This window comes from Lissotriton helveticus, chromosome 9 (assembly GCF_964261635.1).
Source record: "Lissotriton helveticus chromosome 9, aLisHel1.1, whole genome shotgun sequence".
Lineage (NCBI taxonomy): Eukaryota > Metazoa > Chordata > Amphibia > Caudata > Salamandridae > Lissotriton > Lissotriton helveticus.
The window spans coordinates 42,455,394-42,471,236 of record NC_136070.1 but is presented as its reverse complement, the minus strand read 5'-3'; positions in this window follow the sequence as shown (position 1 = coordinate 42,471,236).

The following is a 15,843-nucleotide window of genomic DNA, read 5'->3' as shown; positions in this document are numbered from 1 at the left end:
ACTACTAACATCACACTCCTACAAGTGTGACAATACAGACATTTCCAGGCCCCCGCACCCATGAGAATGGCCTGAGAGGCAGGGAATGGTCATTTTTAATGTGTAGTTAATTAAAAAACAACTGATGCTGTGCTCATCTGTAAATTAGGCAAACAGCACCATCATGTGGCAGACTGTCATAAATGCCAGTGTTGACAATTAAATGCTGGTGTTGAGCACCGGAAACCACCAGTTCAAACTAACCACTGCCAATGGCGATTTGTGGCATGGCGCTTTGCAGTTTTAATGTCCTGTAGCTTTTTTGGGTCAGCTTGGACTCCATTGCTAGAAAAAAAAACTCTGAAAAAACTTGCATTTGCTCTTCTGAAGTGTCAAATCATAGTCTGATAGTCTTTGAACCACCTCTTTCAGATTTCTCAAATGGCATTTTGGAAGACCGTCACTGCAGAAGATAAGTTGAAGCTTAACTACTTGCTTCTTCATAAACCAACGTGTCTCAATAAGGTAGTCATGCATCTGCTAGCTTCAAGCAGTTGTAGTTAACTTGTCATAATCAGATCACAACTCCCTCCAACTCCTCATCCCTTTCCCTTCCTCAAGCTGGTCCACCTGACGAGGGGCGCGACTAACCATGAGTAAAACTTATCCTGAACTCATGAGAACTGTCAAACCTGATAGCAACTGCACACAAGCAACAAAATCATTATAGAGCCAGCGTCAAGAAACCTTACGCGTCTACAGCATACAAAACTGGCTTAAGTAGTTAGAAATTATTACACTCATCAGTCAGTAGTCCCTTCTGTCAAGCTCCCTCTCATTAAAGGCAAACATGCACGACCACCCAACCATCTACCACAGCCATAAAAAGACTTCAAAGGGGTTGGGTGGGACTGGCCTAAAAGCGAAGACCCTACCTGCTGCAGCTAGTACCTGCCCTCTAGTTACCCAAAAAAGAGTCCCTTGACCTACCTTGAAACATGGAACCAAGATGAGGCCCATACAACCCAACCAAACCCCACCTACTGTGGTGTCTTGCATGCACCACCCTCCCGAACAGCCCGGGTGGGATAGCTCCTTCTTTTACCGGCTTCCAAGCCCCCATCAGGTGAGACAGCACAAACACAGGAACCACGACATATCTTTAGTTTGCAAAAATATGTTTTATTGAGACAGGCGCATATCACAGCACCATGAACCCAGTCAAAATGCACCACAGGCTAAATAAGGATCTTACTACACGTCAATTTCAGCCCACCCAAACTCCTGCCATGCATAAGTGCACAGCATAAAATAATCTCTAACTGTAATTCCCCAAATACACTCAATCCACAACCTCCTTCCATTGCGTAGGTTTCATTACACAAAATCCTTTTACCTATTTAAATGTGCCACACCACACATGCCATAATATTAATTCTGCCCACAAGATAGAAGTTCCAGTCAACAAACTTTAAGTTTCCTGATGTCTCTTTTCATATTTTCTTTAGTAATGCCAGAGCCTTCAACTCAACCACATCATTTTCTCCCAGGTTGACCTTCAGATCATCGGGACAACCTCTAGCTTTAATCAAAGGTGCCAACAATGTCAACAGATATTTCCCTATTGCATGCCCTTTTATCCCACCACTGGATTTGAGCTCTTGCATCAGCAGGTCCTAGCCTATGCTCTACTTACCTGACCACCACTTCACTAATGAACGGGCATAAATGCAGATATGAATGAGTTGGTTGGCACCCACCACACAATCTAGAACACAAAAACAACCACACAACCATCAGCTTCACTCCCCCTCTAACTCCCCTCTGCTTCCCAACATGGTCACCACGCGAACCATTCACCCCTCTCCTCATTTATCACCCTCCCGCATCCCCTCCACTCTCAGCTTCTCCCGCGGCACCCCGACTGCCCTAGACACTCCCGTATATACAGACACCTCTACTCAGTCTACTCCCCCTGTCCACCCTCCCAATATTGAAACTCTCATGCCTGTCTTCAAACTTGACCAGGCCCCCAATCTGGACATTCAAGCATCCATAGAAGTCATTACTCAGTCTACTCCTTCCGTGCACCCTGCTAATAATGAAACTATCACGTCCGATTCCAAACTTGACTTGATACTATCATCCCTTCAACAAGTCAAATTAGACATCCAATCCCTTCTCAACCTTATCTTACAACAAACCAAGTCCTCCTGCATTAAACAGGAACCCAATCCGCTCCCTTCCCCCAAGATCTATAGACGCTTCCTTCGTCTTCCTACAATCTCCCAAGCCTGCGGCTCTCCACGCTGGAGCACCATCCCTCTCCCGAACGCCACTTCCCATCCTATCAGGGGGTCTAACCCTTTATCTGAATTAGACCTAGGGGCCCTCCTCTGATCTTAAGAGCAGCCTCATCCTCCTCAGAACACGGGACTGTTAGTCAGTCCAGATAGCCCACCGAAAGACCACAGAATACCTACCATTTTGCTCAACACTCATAGAGCCTCCAGACTCATTCCCAGAGGCATTGTAGAAAATAACCTCACCAGAATCCCCATCACTGCCGAACCCACCATAATCATCTCCCATCCACAGATAAACTGTATCCTCCTAAACTGCAGATCCACCTCTAAACATGCAGCCGATATAGCTGACCTACTTATCTCAAACAAACCAGACATTATGATCCTTACTGAAACCTGTCTCAAGGAAACTTCTACTCCCATTATGGACATCTTGCTACCCCCCAACTACAACATAACCAGACTTGACAGAGCTGACAGGATCGGTGGTGGGATAGCCTGCATACACCAGATTGGCTTAACTGCGACCAATTCCAATGCCCCTGCTATTTCATCTTGCGAATACCTTTGCCTAAACATTGCCAACAACAACAAACAAATCTGCTCCCTTCACGTCTTCTACCATCCTCCGGGAGATAACCTCACTTTCATAGAACACTTCATGGACATTCTAGCTTCAAATGACAACCAAAAATCAAAGCAAATATTCTTAGGGGATTTCAACCTTCACTGGGACTGATGAAGCAAAGCTTCGCATATTTTGCGGCTTGCCGAAGTCAAGAACCTCGTTTATGTGTAATAAGGTAACAAAACGTATGTTTTACTAACATTTATTTTTGTTTAGGCAAAGTTCCCGAAGCTTGCCTATGTGTATTTCTAATGAATTTAATCCGTGTTCTTTAATATGGCCGCCGCTTGTATTTTAGTTACTGCGCATGCGTCAGCCACACTCACGTGTCCTGACGCGTCTGCAGAAGTGGAGGGAAAGTTATGCGCATGCGTAATTCATAGCTGTGCTTATCATGTGGTACTGCTCGTGCCACTGCTCTTGTGATTGTGTCAATGTAGCTAACATTTAATGCAATAGTTTTATTTCTTGATGATGAGTTAAAAGTACAAACCCTATGATGTATTTTCATAATGACATTATTATGTATTAACTTGTTTTCGCTTACTTTGCATGTACCGCGGGGAATGGGGGTCCAAACTGATTGGGAGCCATATTGACGGTCTCTTCTGCGCATGACCAGGGAGCATTGAAAGGTGGCCACTTTGGACAGTGGAACTCAGCCAGCTGGCAGCCACAGTCAAGATGCGCCTGGGAAAGCCACCTCTGCGCTACGAGAACGGCGAATGTTGCTCCTCATGTGTTACAATGTTAATTTTCACTCGTATTTCTGCACAGTTCTCATGAGAACCCCAAACCTGCTAGGCGGTACCCAAGTATGTTAATGAAGGCTTCAAAACTTGTATTGTGATTGGTGTGTTACCCAAATCCTACCTTAGGACCAATCGAAATTGAGGGATTCTGACACTTTGCAACATTGGGGGGTGGTACACTGTCCCCAAACTGTATATCTACCCTGGGTTCACCTAGTGAACCGTCCGACTTGTCTGGTTTAGCTGACCTGTCACTGACCCAACGCACTCAATAGGTGACTGAAGATACAGAGCGCTGCGAAGCACTCTGTCCGAATTTGACCATAGACTGAGGTTCTACTGAACCTTAAAGTGCTGGCGAAGCACTTAGCTGGGAGTTTGCTGACCCAATCGGGGTCTTGATCGATAGCTGCAGAACGGGTGAAGCGCAGGCGTTGCTTCCGAACTGTGGGTTCCGGTCCTGTCCTGAAGAGGTCCTGTCCTGAGGGTTTGCTGTCCTGTCCTGAGGGTCCTATCCTGATTCCTATTCCGAGGGTATCCTGTTCTGTCCTGGGTGTCCATTCTGCATCTGCTGTCCTTTGAGGGGTATCCTTCCTTGAGGGTTTCCTGTCCTTAACTGACCCGTGGCCAGGGTTTGGTTTCCACACCTTTCTAGGTAAATATTGCTCTGAACCTCTTGAAATTCTTGCACCTTCTGAATTTCTAACTTTTGCTTTAATAAAGTTCAACATTGCATATGTGATATTTTCCATGCCTTTCCGCAACTATTGAAGGTCATTTATATTTTTCCATAAGTTTATTCCTATGTCTTCTCATTTGTTAGAAATTATATTTTGCATAGCAGTGTGTCATTTCCTGATATGGTCTAGAACTTCATTGCCTAGATTGTTCAAAGGCCCATTCACCTTAAGTGAAGCGTGTTATTCATTATAAGCTCTCCTATAGTCACCCACACTTAGGCTATCCCTGTTTAGATAATACTGAATTGCATAGTATCTTTTCTCGTTACATTTTATTAGTACTTTGATGATTACTCTGTCATTATTTCTTTATGCCTATATAATTTACGTTATCTTGGTTATTGATTGCCTTGTTTTATTGTACCTCATGCAAGAAAATAATGAACTTTAGATAAACATTTTAAAACTTCCAGTTGTCCGTGGTCATTTAAAACAGTATTTTGAATGTTATTGGTTGGGTTTGTATTTTGTTGCCTTTCTTTTACAGCTAGCTCCCTGATTCATTGTGGTCATTAGGTACCCGCATCGGTGGATGGTAAGTCGGGTGCACTGAAAATTATTAGCAGGGAACACACACACATCAACTTGGTAGAGCTCGTGAAGTCACCCGATCGATGTATATGGTGATTTGAAAAGTATATGGGCCCTGAAGCCGGAAACGGCGAAAACTATTGGTCGGGTTGCCTCGCGCGCTCTATCAGTTTTCTGGTAGCTAGAGGATGGTTAGGGACTAGTTGAGAGTAAGGCAGGGATTAGTTGGACTAGTTGAGTCGGAAGCTGCTATTATATTGATGCTGCTAGAAGAGCGGCTGTTCTAAGAGACCTGATCATTCTCTTGTGAATACGCTGCTGAAACTCATGATTTTTGCATTGTTTTTATTCTTGTTCTTATATTGCTATATGTACTAATCCATGCATTTGTAAACCGTATCGTTTCGTGTTGTCCGAACTCCCCGGGGAATTGAAAGGGCAAGTGGTGAATAGAATCCATTGTCCTGAGGTCACAGGTTCGAGGAAAGTTAGGTGCAGGTTAGGATAACCGGGAAGCACTAACTAGGGTTTTCTGAATACATGTGTGAATAAATGACAGTAACGGGGTTCATTGGCAAAATTCCCATAGTGGCGTAACCTAGTAAGGGTCACATCGGAAGAGTAGCAGGTTCCTCGGAGCTAGCGTGAAAGCAGAGGGGTCCGCTGAGAAACCTTAAGCTCGGAATATATCCCGGAAAGAAGTGGATGAGTTTAGGGGAATAACAGGTTCACCGATGCTAGAGTGAAGGGTAGGCGGAAGAGATCTGCCCGCAGCGAGTGAAAAGTAAATGGAAGTAGTTTACTTGCAGTAAAACAATTCTTTCTCTGTCTAGACACTTGAGCACTGTGGCGAATGTGTATTTGTTGTAAAAATAACCAAGCACTGAGCACTTTAAAAGAAAGAAAGTTTCCGTTACCTTGTGAAGGGAGGGAGTCAGTCGCGAAGCGCCTCTGACGTCACTCTGTGCCGCGCTGGGATTGGTAGAAGCAGCGGGCGGGTAGCGGAGCGGGAATTGTAAAGGAGGGGTGAGCGCCGGAGCGTGGGAACTGTCTCACGAAGGGGCCGCGCACCCATTGGTGGAGCTTATTTAGTGTCGCGCACCCATTGGTTGCACGAATTTCTGAAGCGCGTTCTGATTGGAGGTAGTTTGTAAACAAAGTTTACCGCAGAAGTTGTATGTGGCACTCGCAGACTACAGGAACTCGACCTGATCCAAGGCACCTAGGGTTTGAAAGGGATCAGTGGAAGACTAATAGATACGATATTATGTACGGAACAAAGAGAAAAATGTCCCTTATAAGTAAGGTGAAAAATTATTTTAAAACGGACAAACCGATTAAATCTAGGGAAGGTGTTCTTGTCCCACCACCTAATACTCCTGCCTCATTCATGATGTTTGACCGAGGGTACAATACCTGTGTGTGGTTGGAGAATTGGGTGAAATACACAAAAGATGACGGAGTATTGGCTTTTCCGTTAGATGGTACCTTCAATGGTAGGATCCTATTTAATTTAAGGACTCGGATGAACGAATTGCATCCCAGACCGAGACTAACGCAGTATGAGGCATTAGAGGAATGGGAGATTGAGGCTTTTGAAAGAGAAAGACCCCGAATGGACAAGGGTTTGACCAAGTGGTACCCCAGGCAGAAACAGGAGTCCAGGGATAAAAGGATGAAACAGTGGAGGCAGAGCATGATTGTTGAGGGTCTGTTTCCCATGATGCCGGCATGTCATAACATTGGAGCGGGTGAGAAAAGTACTGAAAAATGTAAGCATTGGGGGGCCCTGGGGGAATCAGATGATGAACTAATAGATGACATCTGTACCAGAAGTCCGCCACCTTACAATGAGGGAACCCGACCTTCCAGTGTAGGAGATGTTCCCCGACGCCACTTCCTAAAGGAAGAAGACAGGTCCCTGGGACTGGGAGGGGGTGGTCAAGTATTGCCCTATCCTGAAAAACCCGAACCGACGGAAACAAGGGATATATATCCCAAAGTGCCCGCAAGCCAGGAAGAAAAATATTCACGTACGAAAATCTTTTTTCCCAGACCCTTGTATGAAAGCGAAGAAAAACCATCGAATTCAGGACTGCCTTTTGTTCAACCTCCATATGGGGAAGAGCGCAGGTCCTTTAATACTGGAACTTTATTCCCGAAACCTAATTATGGGGGAGGACCAAGTGAAACGCATCCTACTGCCCCGAGTTTTACTCCTCCATTGACCCCACAGATATTACATGACACAACTTTAAGAAGGGTACTAGTGGAAAAGGAGCAAGAGGCTCTAGCTAGACAAAGGACAGAAATAATTCAGAAAATTTCCCAGTTAAATACCAGTCCTGAGGCATTGACTATTCCAGTAACTATTGGACCGGTGGTCCCGTTATACGGAAATGGTCAGGGAAATCCGATTACTCCAGTTATGACCCCAGTCATGGCAACCCCGAGACAGGAACCGATCATCATAGATGATCAGTCCAGTGAGTGCGAGTCTGAAGTTGCGTTCTTGGAATTGCCAAACAAACAGACTGGAAAGGGAATACAGCAGAGGCATAACCCTTTTAATACAAAAGAAATTAAATTAGAGACAGCAACAGGTACTAGGAATGTCTCTCTGGTAACTCCGGATGAAATTGAGAGTTGGAGTCGTGAATTAGAGAAGCAGACTCCGCAAACAAAACCTTTAGACCTCTACAAGCTGAGGGTCGAAATAGAAGAATTAATGGCAGGAAATGTGGGGTTGGATCGATTGAATACCTACTCTGAAGAAGAATTGTCGTTCATATGTAAAAGCTTTACAAGGAACACCAGAGTGCTCCACGAAAAACTGACCGAAACAGCAGTTAGTATGGGGGTAGATATCTCAAAATCCAAGCCCTTACAGAAACCGTACAGAGCAGACTTCTCAGACAAAGATATAGAACACCTGAATGTGGCAGGGAAGAAGTTGCAGATTAAAGAATTAATGGGGGTACTGCAGAAATGGGGAGATGTGGAAAGATGGAGAAGCAGGTGGGCGAAAAAGAGAGAAGAGGTTCGCTCCCGACAAGTGACTCCTGAGTTTGCTTTAAGAGAGGTAGAAAAACCTGAGCAGTTATGCCCCATGCGCGAAGTTCCAGGAGGGAAATATGTGCATGTGCCCTGGTCTAGGCAGGATATTGTGTCCTTCACGAACGATTTTCCAAAATTACGAGAGAAACCAGTTGACTGGTACAGGCAGGTGGAAAGGTTCGTGAAGGTACAAAAGTGTCTGTGGAAAGACCTGGATGGGTTTTTCGACATTGTGGTTCCAGTAGATTTATGGACCCAGTGTAAAATAAACATAGACTGGCCGAGTGAGGAGTACCCAAGAAATAAAGAAACAGGGGAGCCATCAAAGGATGTCATGCGAAAATATGAGCAGGTAATTCAGCACTTGAAAGAAAAGGTGCCCGCAAAGGAAACTGATTGGACAAAAATAGATAGAACAACACAGGAAAGGGACGAGACAGTGCACTCCTTCTATGAGAGGTTATTGCAGGTATTTAAAACATACAGTGGTATTGATAACATCGACCTGAAGGATAGGACGCACTTTATTTACAGGTTTGTAAATGGTTTAAGACCTGAAATTTGTCAGTGGATAAAAGATAATAAAATCTGTTGGCATACTAAGAAAATGGATGAGGTCCTGCGGTACGCTAAGTACTGCGAGGATGAGATGGCAGAAAAGAAAAAGGCCCTCAAGGAAAAGGTGATGTGGGCTCAGGTGAAGCTCGCAGAACAGCAGGAAAAACAATTGAGTAACATGGTTAAAAATGCTGAGAACAAAGGTCCTGGGGGAGGGGGTGGAGGAAAGCCCCGGCCCAAATTTAGCAGGGAAGAGGCTATGAAAAAATTTCCCTGCCATCAGTGCGGCGAAATTGGACACTGGCGAAACGAGTGTCCCCAATTAGTCGATGTTAATGAAAAAACTCCTGATTTAACTCCACAGACGCAGAAAGAAAGACCAAGAAAGACTCAACCCCAGGTAAAAACAGTTCAGGTGCCTCGAGCACCCAAGCAGGTATACAGGGGAAGACAGGCAGAAGATGAAGAGATAGAGGTTTGGGAAAGCGGGGAGAACAGAAATACAGCAACTTCGCAGTATCTGCTAAATGATACCTTCCTTTGTAATGATCAGGACTGACGGGGCCTGAGAGGGGAGGACGAGGAGTGCGTACTTGGCGCTTCCTTGCCGGTAGACCAGTCTGGACCATACATTGAAGGAAAGGTTGACGGAAATGATGTCACCTTTCTGTTGGACACTGGCGCTACCCGTTCTACTGTAAGAACAGTGGACGTTCCAAACCTACCCCTCTCGGGAGAAAATATCCAAGTAGTGGGTGTATCTAATCAATTGATTAGTACTCCTGTTACCGAACCAATGGAGATTTCAATTGGAAATTTTAAACAGATGCATAGATTTGTCGTCTGTGACACCAGTCCAGTGAATCTACTGGGTCGTGATTTGCTGTGCAAAATGAACTGTACCATCTTTTGCACACCAAAAGGTGTTGAAATACAGACCCCAGATGAAGATGGCATTTATAAACTATTGTTACTTAGACCTGACTCAGAAATTAAAAGATTGACCCTGCAGGATTTGCCCCAAGAACTCCAGGAAGCAGTAAAACCGGAGGTGTGGGATTTTACTGGAAAAGATGTGGGGTTGATGAAAGATGTGGACCCCATACAGATAGCCATCAAGGACAATGCAGTATATCCTAACACTAGGCCCTACCGAATGAATGCTGAAGTGAAAGCAGGTGTCACTCTAGAAATACAAAAATTATTAGAAGGAGACATCATACAGGAAGTGATGAGCAGCCCATGCAACTCACCGATTATGGGCATCAAAAAGCCTAGTGGCAAGTATAGGGTAGTGCAGGACCTGAGAAAGGTTAACAAAATTGTAGTTCCTTGCTGCCCTATTGTCCCAAACCCTGCAGTGATATTGTACCAGATTCCTTGGGATGCTGAGTGGTTCACTGTGATTGATTTATGTCATGCATTCTTTTCGATACCCCTGCACCCCGACAGCAAATTTCTTTTCTCATTTGCCTTCGAGGGTCACGTGTATTGTTGGAACAGGGTCCCTCAAGGGTATACAGAGAGCCCCTCTATCTTTAATCAGATCTTGAAAAAATGTCTAGAGACTTTGACCTTACCTGGGAACTCTGTGTTAGTGCAGTACATAGACGACCTTCTACTGGCGTCTAAAAGTCACAGGGACTGTGTAGTTGACACCATTGCCCTCCTAAATCATCTGTGTGAGAAAGGGCATAAAGTGGCCCCTGACAAACTACAGTTCTGTGCGAAATCAGTAAAATATCTAGGACATCAGATAGAAAAGGGTGTCAGAAAAGTCACATCAGAAAGAGTGAGAATAATTCAAAAGATGCAGTTGCCCCGTACTCAAAAAGATGTCAGAATGTTCCTGGGGGTATTAGGGTACTGCAGACAGTGGATTCTGGGATTTGCAGCCTTAGCCAGGCCCTTGATAAAAATGACCACGAGAGGAATGCCAGATGTTGTAGAGTGGGACGATGAAAGTCTAATGGCTTTCACAAGACTGAAAAACTGTCTGTGTACGGCCCCTGCGTTGGGAATGCCAGATTATTCCAAAGAGTTTGCCCTATTCTGTGACACTCGCGATAATTGCGCATTGTCAGTCCTGACTCAAGAACATGGCACGACCAGAAGGCCTGTGGCCTATTTCTCTGCCACTTTGGACCCAGTAGCTGCTGGGTTACCAGGCTGTCTGAAAGCAGTAGCTGCTACCTGTGCAAGTTTGGAACAGAGTGAGTCCATTGTCATGGGACATCCTGTGACCGTGTATGTTTCACATGGAGTGGTAATTCTATTGACCAGAACTAAAACACAGTATCTCACCCCTAGTCGGCTGACTAAATACGAGAGGATTCTTGTGGGTGCAGCAAATGTAAGCATTGTTAGGTGCGGTATTCTGAACCCTGCCACTTTACTCCCCGACCCCTTGGAAATAGAAGGTGGGGATGATGATGAACATGATTGTATTGACCTGACAGAGTTCAGTACTAAGCCACGCCCAGACATAAAAGAAGTGCCATTGCCTGAACATGATAAAGAACTATTTGTGGATGGTTCCTGTCTAAGACATGAACTAGGAGGCCTGAGTGCTGCTTATGCAGTAGTGTCTTTCACAAAAATTGAAGAAGCAGGTTACCTATATAACATCAAGTCTGCACAAGAAGCCGAATTGATAGCCATGATAAAGGCTTGCAAAATTGGGAAGGACTTACGCATAACAGTGTATACTGACAGTCAGTACTGTTATGGAGTTGTGCATGACTTTGGCCAATTGTGGCTGCAGAGAGAATTCATGACTTCCTCAGGTACTCCCATTCGGAATGCAAAGGTTGTTCATGACCTTTTAGAGGCCATCCAGTTGCCCAAAGAACTGGCAGTGGTAAAATGTGCTGCTCATAAAAAGAGCATGGACAAAGTATCACTGGGAAACGATTATGCTGATCGAGTGGCCCAATGGTGTGCCAAAGATCGGTATATTGTAAATCCAAAACGAGGGGGGCCAGGAACCAGCTGCCAGCTTCAGGTGTTTGAAGAAGTGCCTACGTGGGATGAAGTGAGAGAGTGGCAGGAATCGGCTCCTTGGCAAGAAAGAGAGAAATGGAAGGAGGATGGGTGTAGACCGAGACGTGTGGATGGTGTGATTTTGGGCCCAACTGGTATGCCTGTGTTACCCCGACACTTGCTTGGCACAATGGCAAGATTAATACATGAAGGATCACACATTGGTAGGGATGCCATGATTCTGGTATTTCAACAGACTTGGTACAGTAAGAAGTTCAGGAAGGTAGCAGAGTCCCTCTGCCAGAGGTGCCTGTCATGTCAACAGATGAACCCAGGCAAGAGGACAATGGTTGAACTGAGCAAGATTGGGAGATCAGGGGGTCCCTTTGTAAGGATACAGATTGATTTCATCACCATGCCCCGTTGTGAAGGGAAACGATATGTCCTTGTCATTGTTTGCGTATTTTCAAAATGGGTGGAAGCTTACCCTACTCCCCAAAGTGACGCACTGACAGTAGCGAAGTGTTTACTAAAAGAACTGATACCTAGATTCGGAATACCATACATTATTGAATCAGATAAAGGTGGTCATTTCCAGAATGAAATACTGGCTGAACTCTGTAAGGCCTTTGGAATAAGGCAGAAACTTCATTGTGCATACCACCCAGAGGCTTCTGGAATAGTGGAACAAGTAAATGGAACTATCAAAAACAGACTAGCAAAGCTGACAGATGCTACTGGCATGACCTGGGTGAAGGCCCTGCCTCTGGTCCTAATGGGACTGAGAAGTGTTCCTGACCGCAAGACAGGCCTAAGTCCCCATGAAATCATTATGGGAAGAGTGATGAGACAAGCATGGGTGCCAGGAAGCAAACTGTTGAGTATTACTGATGATTTAGTGCTTGAATACTGCAGAAGATTGGGTGACCAAGTGCGTTCTATCTCTCGCCAGATTGGAGACGACGGCATCCTCAATCCAACGACTCCTCTCCACAGCTTGGTTCCAGGAGACTGGGTCAAAATAAAGAAGCACACTCGATCTAATTGTCTGGCACCAAGGTGGGGAAAGAAACGCCAAGTAATCCTGGTAACAACAACTGCAGTGAAGGTCGCAGGTGTTCCCCAGTGGATCCACGCTGGACACACCCAGAAGGTATTACCAGACAAAGAATTTGCAGAAGAAGGGCAACCAGCAGAGGACCCTGCAGGAGCCGGTCCAGAAGCAGCTGACAACGAGCAGCCCAGCACCAGTCAGGTTGCAGGAACAGCAGACGTTGGCCCAGGAGTAGTTGACTACGAACTGCCAAGAAACCAGCCTGTGGAAGAGGTCCAGGAAACTGAGCCAGGAGTAGCTGAAGACGAGCTGCCAAGCATATGGCCAGAAGAATGGATACCGATCATTGATCTGACCGAAGATCCTATCAGAACAAGAGAACGACTTAGTGAAGGTAGAGAGTGGACTAGTCAGGAAAAGCAAGGCACAGGCGAAGAACCTCAGCCGCTTGAGATTCACATCAAAACTGAGGAAGGAGAAGGTCAGACAGGGACAGAGCAGGTGTTCGATACACCACCGCTAACACCTGATGCAGATAAGGGAGAGACTAGAAATAGAGTGATAGTTCGAGCAGAAGAAAATCAAGAGATCGAAGTGCTTGAACAGGAACAGATAGGGTTAGAAGAACGAGTTCAGGAAACAGAAACAGAAACAGAGACAATCGAAAGCCAAAAACAAAATATTCCTGAACAAGGCCAGATTAGTAACCAGGCAGAAGAACTTGATGCTAGCCCTGGAACTAGCCAGGTAAGGGAAGAAGAAGAAGAAAGTGAAGAAGAATTGCCACAAGCGAAAGAGAATAAAAGAATAAGAGAAGAAAGTGAAGTCCAAGTACCGACTAAGAGACTAAAGAAAAGAAACAATCTTGAGCCTAGGTTTGTAAAAAGATTGAGGCTGAGGATAAAGACAGTTGAAGAGAAACGTGCAGAAGCGAGGAGAAGTGCACGGATAGCAGATCAAGAAGAAAACTCTTCCAATAGAAGGAGTGAACGAATAAAAAGACAAAACAAAAAGTACAAGTCTCCTGAATGGACACTGGTTTTGGAGGAGCTTGAAGATCTTGATATAACTGACGTGAGCGACGGAGAGCCCGTCCCTGAGTACTCTGCTGAAGAGGAAGACGAACCACCGTGAATTTGCACAAAGTAAGCTAGTTGTGTAAAAAGCCAAAAAGAGGGGTGAGAACACTCCTTCTATGTCAAAATGTCTGATTCAACAGTGAATGGTAGACCTAGTTGCAGCCGTTTTAAGACGTGTTGCAAGGTGTGTATATGTAGTGTAGTAGTATTGATAGTCATCTGGATAGGACTAACAATTTTCATTCCCTTTGCTGTAAGTAAAGATACTAACATTGTCCCTACTGAAACTGTAAATACTGACAGTGAGGAGTTGACAACACAGAGTGTAGAAAGACATGAGAGAGCATTGAGACAAACGAAACGAGACTTAGAAGCATCAGATGAGGGAGGACTACATTATCATGGAATGAAGAACAGGACACACTTAAATGTTTTCGCAAACTTGTTAATACACTATGTAGAGACTATGGAAATTGAAGATTGCTATGTCTGCATGAAGCTACCTACTTCGGTGGCTGAGGGCGTGACATACCATCATCTGCCATTGACATATGGAATCTCCTGTAGCATTTTAGCTAGTTTATTCTATAAAAGAGGACCGTTACAGTACTATTACTCTAACAATGACGTGATCTTTTCTGAACTTCCTATACGTGGGAATTTGAATCCTGTACATACTAGAAGTGACACCATAAGATATATGGGAGACTACTTTCTGACTATAGGTAACATTGACATAGCAGACGCACACAGAGATAACTTGACTTGTTCTTTGCGTGAGCAGGAAAAGGTGTTCCTGAACATGGCAGAGAAAAGAAGGATTAAAATTCAAAAGAAGGCTAATGACGAAAGTCAGAAAAAGCCAAAGTGGGCAGAAAACATGGAAGGCACCTCATCTGGTGGAGCGGGTCCTGCTCTGTTGCTGGATTTTGAAAAGAAAGGCAAGCTATGTCTTCACCGCGAGAAGACTAGCTATTATAATAATGTTTTCATTGGTTCCAGTGAATGCGAACATAATTACAAGGTAATTGGAGGTTGGGGTTTCAAAAATGGGTCAGAGCCTGTGTTTCCTGGAATTTATTATATTTGTGGGGACAAGGCTTATTTCAAATTGCCGGATCACTGGTATGGAAGCTGCTACTTTGGCATTGTCTTCCCGAAAATATACCATGTGAATGGAAAAGCTGGAAGCAATGAAGATACTAATGGCTTAGTGCGTAGTAAAAGAGAAAGTATAGGTGAAATTATGGGTAGTATTTTCAGTGCACTGATACCTGGAGTGGGAGTGGTTCTGAACACTCACAGAATTTGCAAATTGTCTACTATAGTAGATGTGCTGTCTACTGAAACAGCTCATGGATTTCTGCTGGTCAATACCGAAATGGTTGCGATCAGATCAATGGTTTTACAGAATCGACTTGCTCTTGACACCTTATTAGCGAAAGAGGGCGGAGTCTGCCGGATGTTGAAGGCGCAACATTGTTGCACTTATATTCCGGATAAAAGTGTACAGATCAAAAGATATGTGAAAAACATTACTAATTTGGCAAAGGAACTCAAACCACTCGAGGTTGATAGTGCCTGGAAGAGACTGGTAGATGGTCTCTCAAATGTAGGTCATTGGCTTGCTAGCATAGGTAAAAGCTTATTATTCAAAATTCTGATGCCAATTGGTATTATAGGTCTTATTATACTTTCCATTTTCTTATGCTGTAAATGCCGCAAGCGCACCAAAAAGCACGAGGTAAATGCAAGAGGAGTGAAACGAAGTGTGGATGAGATTGAATTAGAGGAAGTGAATGATCAGATATACAAAAAGGTGAAGACTTCTCACCCTGCTAAAACTGAGAGAGAAAAGTTAGAACGGTTGCTGGAAGAAATAGAACTTTATAAAGTATGAAAGAAAGTTGGCATCTGGTTCCATTATAATTTGTGATGATAGTAAATATCATCAAAGAGGGGATTGATGAAGCAAAGCTTCGCATATTTTGCGGCTTGCCGAAGTCAAGAACCTCGTTTATGTGTAATAAGGTAACAAAACGTATGTTTTACTAACATTTATTTTTGTTTAGGCAAAGTTCCCGAAGCTTGCCTATGTGTATTTCTAATGAATTTAATCTGTGTTCTTTAATATGGCCGCCGCTTGTATTTTAGTTACTGCGCATGCGTCAGCCACA